The sequence below is a fragment of the Penaeus monodon genome, chromosome 41 (assembly GCF_015228065.2).
Source record: "Penaeus monodon isolate SGIC_2016 chromosome 41, NSTDA_Pmon_1, whole genome shotgun sequence".
NCBI lineage: Eukaryota > Metazoa > Arthropoda > Malacostraca > Decapoda > Penaeidae > Penaeus > Penaeus monodon.
The window spans coordinates 7,971,091-7,978,058 of NC_051426.1; positions in this window are offsets into that span (position 1 = coordinate 7,971,091).

Genomic DNA, 6,968 nt, shown 5'->3' on the forward strand with positions numbered 1-6,968 from the left:
CTACGCGGGGTGACAACTTCCATTAGGTAAATTCAGTGTTAAGTATCATTCACATAAATATTTAGTCAGTAATTTCCTTTTGCATTATGGGGGGCGGTTTTGGATATACTCACTATAACGGGCCGCGTGTACCTTCTCGCAAAAGAAGTGGTACCTTTCAGGTCTTTAAACACACCGTGATAGAAAAAAAGTTCAACCATCTTAAGTAAGGTGTGAGGTCAGACTAGAACACGCAGAATTGCGAAATGTGTTAGAATTTGTATTTAAGTTTGCAAAAAAGTTAAGCATGAAAAATTGGCTTTATCTTATCGACCCCCCCCCCCCCAAAAAAAAAGTAATAATAATAATTAATATAAATGATCAAAATCTATAGTGAATGAATTGATAATAATAATAATAATAATTAATAATAAAATATATAACAGTAATGATAATCATAATCTATTAATAGCGACATTACTGATTAACAGTAGCCAATGATAATTAATGGACTCATATAATATTAAATTGAATAAAGATAATAATACATAGCAATAATGATAATGATTAAAAAAAAATATATATTACCGATAATATCAAACAATAACCATGGTGAAAGTACAACGATGAGTATGATCATAAAACAAACATCCTATTGTAAAGGCCTTTGCGTCCCTCTTACGTTAAATATTTGGTACGCAAAAAAAAAAAAAAAAAAAAAAAAAAAAAAAAAAAAAAAAAAAAAAAAAAAAAAAAAAAAAAAAAAAAAAAAAAAAAAAAAAACAGATTTGGTGGAAATCGTTTAATACCAGCCGAAACTATTACTGAAAATAATATCTTTTGTCTCGCTATTAACTGGTTACGCCGTTATTATGAATACCATGTGAACACCATCGCTGATCCTGGTCATGCCGTTATGTGATGCTTGATTTTTATTTTCTGATTTTTTGATGTTTATGTTATTTGTTAGTGTGTTTTTTTTTTGTATTGATTTTATGTTGTGTTATGGACGGATACCTAACATTAAGATGTTTTCTCTTTTTTTTTTCTTTTCAGAGGAAAGGAGAGGAAGAGAAGGGAAGATTAATGAGATGGCTGGAGGTGGATGGCAAACACGAGGTCAGCGAAGAAAGAAGTTGCGGAGATTAGCGAGAAAGGAAGAGAGATAGTTGGTGGATAAGGAAGTGGAAAAGGATGGATAAGCGGCCAGCCACAGCCAGCGCGAAGAGAAGAGAAGAAGGAACCGATAACGATGACGAAGAAGAAGGGAAACCGGATAACGATGACGACGAAGAAGGAACCGATAACGAAGACGAAGAAGAAGGAACCGGATAACGATGAGAAGAAGGAGAAAGCAAACAGATAACGGAAGAGAAGAAAAGAAGAAGGAACCCCCCGATAACGAGACGAAGAAGGAAACCGATAAACGCAAACCACGAAGACGAAAACGGAGAAAAGACAAAACCGGATTAACGACGACGAAGAAGAAGGAACGGATAACGAACTCCGAAGACGGAAAACGGAGAAGGAAAAAAACGATAACGGAAGACGAAGAAACAATCGAAACGAAATTGATAAGGAAGAAGAGAAAACCGCAGGAGTAAACAAGACAACCGAAAAGGAAGAAGCAGGAAACCGATTAACGAAACAAAAAGTTGAGAACGCCGTGTGAGGAGCTAACAAAGAAAAGGGAAAAAAAAAAAAAAAAACGAACAAGAAGAGAAAAGAGGAATAGTAAGCGTGAAAAAGGAAAAAACCAGAAGCGAGGAAGAAGAAGAAGAAAGGGAAAGGAAAACGAAAAGAGAAAATGACGCGAGACAACGAGAAATGAAGGAAAAAACCAGGAGGAGCGAAGGGAAACGCGGAGAGAGATAAAGCTGCTACAAAGAAAAAAAAAAACAAGAAAACCAAGAAGACAAAAACAAAGGAGGAAGAAGAGAAAAGACAAACAAATAACAAAATACCGAAGAAGGAGGAAAAGACAGAGAAGAGGAAAACGAAATAAAGAAGAAGCGAAAAGACAAGACAATACAAATAAACGAAGAAGCGAGAAAAAGACAAGAAGACAAACAAAGGAAAAGAAGAAAGATAAAAGACAACAAGGCAAAACAAATAATCACGAAGAAGCGAAAGACGCGAAGACAAAACGAATAAAGAAGAGAAACGAAAAAAAAAACAAATAAAGAAGAGAGAAACGAAAAGAAAAAAACAAAAATAATGAAGAAGAGGAAAAGGCAAGGAAAACAAAAGCAAACAACGAAGAAAGAAAAGACAACAAGACCAAAACGAATCTGATCGAAGAAGCAGAAAACGAAAAGGAAAACCAAATTAAAGAAGAAGAGAAAAAGGACAAAGAAACAAAACAAAGAAGAAGAAGCGGAAACGAGAAGAAAAAAAAACAATCAAGGAAAAGGGGAAAAAACAAGAAAAGCCAAAATCAAGAAGAAGAGACGACCGAGAAAACATAACAGATAAAGATGGAAAGGGAAAGAGTGCAAAAGAGAAGAAAAAGAGACAACGGTGAAAAAACGTGAATAAAGATGAAGTAAAGCGAAAAAAAAAAAGACCAGAAAGAAGGAGGAAAGTACTCAGATCTGGTGCACCCCCCGAGACGGTAAGTATGGAGTCACTCACTTGTAAAATATACGGAACAAGAAGAGAAAAAGAGGAAGAGTACGGGAAAGAAGGAGGGAAGAACGAGGAAGGGGAGGGAAAACGTTAAAAATCAAAAGAAAAGAAAGAGAAGAGAGAGTGAAGAGAATGAGGGAAATGAAGAAGAAGAAGAAGAAAAGAAAAGAAGAAGAGAAGAATAAAGAGAAGAAGACATCATAGAGGAAGACGAAGAAGGAAGAAGAAGAAATACAAAGACGAGGATTACGAAATCCAGGAAAAAGAAGAGGAGGACTAAAAAGGCAAAGAAAGAGACGAGAGAAGGAAAAGAGAAATGGGAACAGAAGAAAGGAGGGAAGACAAGGAGGGAAAATGTGAAAAATGACGAGGGAAAGGAAAGGAAAAGGAAAGAAAATAAAGAAAGAGGAGGAAGGGAAAACTAGGAATAATGACAGAATAGGGCAAAAAAGACAGAAAAAGAAAAGGAAGAAAAAGAGAGAAGAGGGGGGGAAAGAAAAAAGCAAGAAAAGCAAAGCAAAGAAGATTTGAAAGAGATGATAAACGAGGGAAAGGAAAATGAATATAAAGAGGGAAGAAGAGGAGGAGGAAGAGAAGGAAGAAGAGAAAGAGGAAGAGAGGAAGATGAAGAGACGACACAGAATGAAGAAGCGGAGAAGTAGAGACGTGGAAGAAGAAGACGATAACGATGTGGACAAGGAAAACGGAAAGAAAAAGATAGTAGAGAAAAGGTGGTGAGAACAAAGCGAAGAAAAGGGCCGAAGAGAGAAAAGGAAAATACTAATGAAGCAGAAGCGAAAGGAGGAAGTACGAAGAGAAGGAGGAAAAAAGCGAAAAGGGAAGAGGGAAAGAAAGAGAAAGGAAAATAAGAAAAAAAAAGTGGTGGATTGGGCAACTGAGAATAATCAGGAGAATATGCAAAGGACAGAAAGAGAAAAAGAGAGCGAGAGGAAAGAACCAAGCAAATACAGAGAAGACAAAAAACGCCAAGGAAGAGGAAGAAAAAAGGAGACAAACAAAAGAAAGGAAGAAAAAGGGAAAAGGAAAATAAAGCGAAAAGTAGAGGAAGAAGAGAAAGTAGAGTACAGAAGAAAAGGCAGAAGAAGAAGAAGATGAGGAATAAGAGACGAGGCGACGATGAATAAAGAGAAGAGGAAAGAAAGGAAACAGAAGAGAAGCAAAGAGAAAGATAAGAGGAAACACTACAGGAAAAAATATCCAAAAAGAGGAAAAAACTGAAAAAAACGAAACAGGGGAGGAGAAGGAGAAAAGAATAAAGCTTTAGAAAGAGAGAGAGAGCAAAGAGAGAGAGGAGGAGAGAAGAAGAGAATAGGAGCAGAGTATGGCGTGAGAATGCGGAATTAAAAAAGGAACCGATATTAAAGGAAGGAGGGAAGAAAGGGGTTCGAGATGAGGGGAGAGAAGGATACGGAGAGGAAGGAAATGAGGGGAAAAAAGAGGGAAGAAGAAACAACGGCGAGGGAGAAAACGGAGAAACCCAAAGAATGAAGGAGATAGAACACCAAGGAATATGAAGTGAGAGAGAAAAGCAAAAAAGAGAAGGAGAGATAGAAAAGAGAAGGAGAATGATAGAACACCAAGGGAATGAAGGAGAGAGAAAAGCACAAAAAGAAAGACAGGAAGAGGAAAACACCAAGGAATGAAGGAGGAAGAGAGGGGGAAACGCAAACAGAGAAAGAGATTTAGAACACCAAGGAATGAAGGAGGATGAGGGAAAAGCAAATCAGAGGAAAGAGATAGAACACCAAGGAAATGAATGAGAGAAGAAAAGCAAAAAAGGGAAAGGAGATTAGAAACACCAAGGAATGAAGGAGAGAGAAACGCTAAACAAGAAGGAGACAGGAAAAGCAAGAAAAAGAACGAGGAGAGAGAACACCAGACGCGGAAGGGGGAAAGGAAAGAATTAAAAGAGAAGGCCACACGCAGATAGTAGATAAGGAAAAAAGGCAGTCAGAGGAAGAACACGAAACACCAACGCATTAAAAATAAAAGAGGACAGAAGAAAAGAGGAAGAGCAAAAGAGAAGAGAAAGTGATCAAAAGAGGAAAGTAGCAAACCTGATAAAGAGGAAGAGACGAAGAGGACAACACTCAAGAGCGGCCGAGAACGAAGAGAAGGGAAAGAAAAAGCGAAAGAAAGAGGGGAAATACAAGAGAATAAAGATAAGAAAGAAACCAACGAATACAGAGGAAAAGAAAAATCCCCGAGAACGAAAGGAGGAAAACAGAAAAACAGAAGAATGAAGGACGTGGGAAAGAGAAAAGAGGAAAGGGGGAAAACCACAGATCGCAACGAAAAGGAGGAGGAGAAGAAAATATCGAATAATCGAGTTGGAGCAAAACACCAAAAGAATGACGGAGACAGAAGGAAAGGAGAAAAAGGGTGAGAGGGAGATACTGAAGATGAAAGGATATCAACACAAAAAAGGAAAGAAATTCGGAATAAGGAATATTAAGGAAGATTTCGAAGAAAGGAGAAGACGAATGAAACACAAAAGGAATTTCCCGAAATAAAGAATTAATGGATCGTGATTATAACATACAAGTTCATAATTACAGTGTTGGATTAATAGGAGGAGAAAGAAAATTATGATACTGGAATAGTATAAGGCCATAACCTGTTAATAGGGAAAACAAATAACGAACAATGCACTACGATATAGTGGAGTGTGTTAGATAATGTTAGAAGATTTTAGAAGAGACAGAGGGAGTGCATTATAAAATGAATTTCATATTGGATGCGCTTGTCATGCTTTACTTTAAGATGCGTTCATATTTATGAATATTGCGTCAAAAATATGTAAAAACCTCTGCTATATATCTCTCTGCTCGCGCATGCGCCGTCGCGGCGCGTGGAGCGCGCGCGGGCGCGCGCGCGCGCGCGCGCGGCCGCGCGCGCGCGCCGCGCGACGAGCGCGGGCGCGCGCGCGGCGCGCGCGCGCTCGCTCTGCGCGCGTCGCGCGGCGCGCCTTCCCGCCCGCTGCGCGCAATGCTCGCGCTCTCGCTCGCGCGCGCGCGCGCGCGCGCGCTCGCGCTCGCGGGCGCGCGCGCTCGCGCGCGCGCTCCCTCTCTCTCTCTCTCCTCTCTCGCGCTCTCTCGTTGTCGGTTTGCTCTCTCTGTCCTCTCTCTCTCTCTCTTCTCTCTCTCGCGCTCTCTCCTCTCTTCTCCCGCTCTCTCTCTCTCTCCCTCTCGTCTCTCTCTCTCTCCCTCTCTCGCTCTCGCTCTCTCTCTCGCTGCTTCTCTCTCTCTCTCGCTTCGCTCGCTCTCTCTCTCTCGTCCGCCCCCTCTCCTCTCCTCTCTCCCCTCGCTCGCTCTCTTCCGCTCTCTCGCTCCTCCTCTCGCTCCTCGCTCTCGCTCTCTCGCCGCGCGCTCTCTTCTCTCTTCCGCGCTCTGCGCTCTCTCCTCCCCGCCCTCTCTCGCTCTCTCTTCTCGCCCCTCGCTCTCGCGCTCGTCTCTCCTCTCGCGCGCTCGCCGCGCCTCCCTCTCTCTCGCGCCCGTCGCGCTCGGCGCTCTCTCGCTCGCGCCTCGCGCTCTCTCTCTCCCCTCTCGCGCCCTGCTCGTCGCCCGCCTCGTCTCGTCGCCGCACGCCCTCTCTCGCGCCCTGCCCCGCTCGCTCGCGCTCTCCCCGCGCTCGCTCTCCTCGCTCTCTGCGCGTCCTCGCCGCCCGCCTCTCGCGCTCGCTCTCTCTCGGCGCTCTCGCCCCGCGCCCTCCGCCTCGCTCTCCGCCTCCTCTCATTGGCAGTTGGGAGCATAGGTAGCGATGGTATTTGGGTAGGATAGTGAGTGGGTCGGGTGAAAGGGGGGGGGGGGGGAGGAAGAGAAGAGAGGAGAGAGGAGAAATAAGGGGAGAAGAAGCATAAACATTTGAGAGAGTATACGAGGTCGGACTTTTAGCCACCAACCCCGGCGGCAAGGACGCCCGCAGCCGCAACTCCCCCCTTCCCCGGGGCGCCCCCCGGGGCACTAACCCCCGGGGGGGGCGAGGGGGGGGGAAACCCGGGGGGGCCCCCCACCGGGCGCCCCCGGGCCGGCCTTGGCCGACGGGGCGAGCCCGGCCGGGGTGCGCCCGGGCGGCGCCCGGGGGCCCCCGGGGGCGGGGGGGGGGGGGGGGGGGGCAGCGGCGGGCCCGCCCGGGCCCCGGGGCGGCGGCGGGACCCCGGGGCGCGGCCCCGGCGAGGAGCGGCCGCCCCGCGCCCGCGCGGCGGCGGCCCCCGGGAACCCCGGGGCGCGCGCGCGCGAGCGAGCCCCCGGCCGCGGCAGGGGGCCCGCGCGCGAGGGGCCGCGCACGGGCCCCCCCCGTTTCCCGGCTTTCCCCGCGCCGCGCGGCCCTCGACGGGCCTC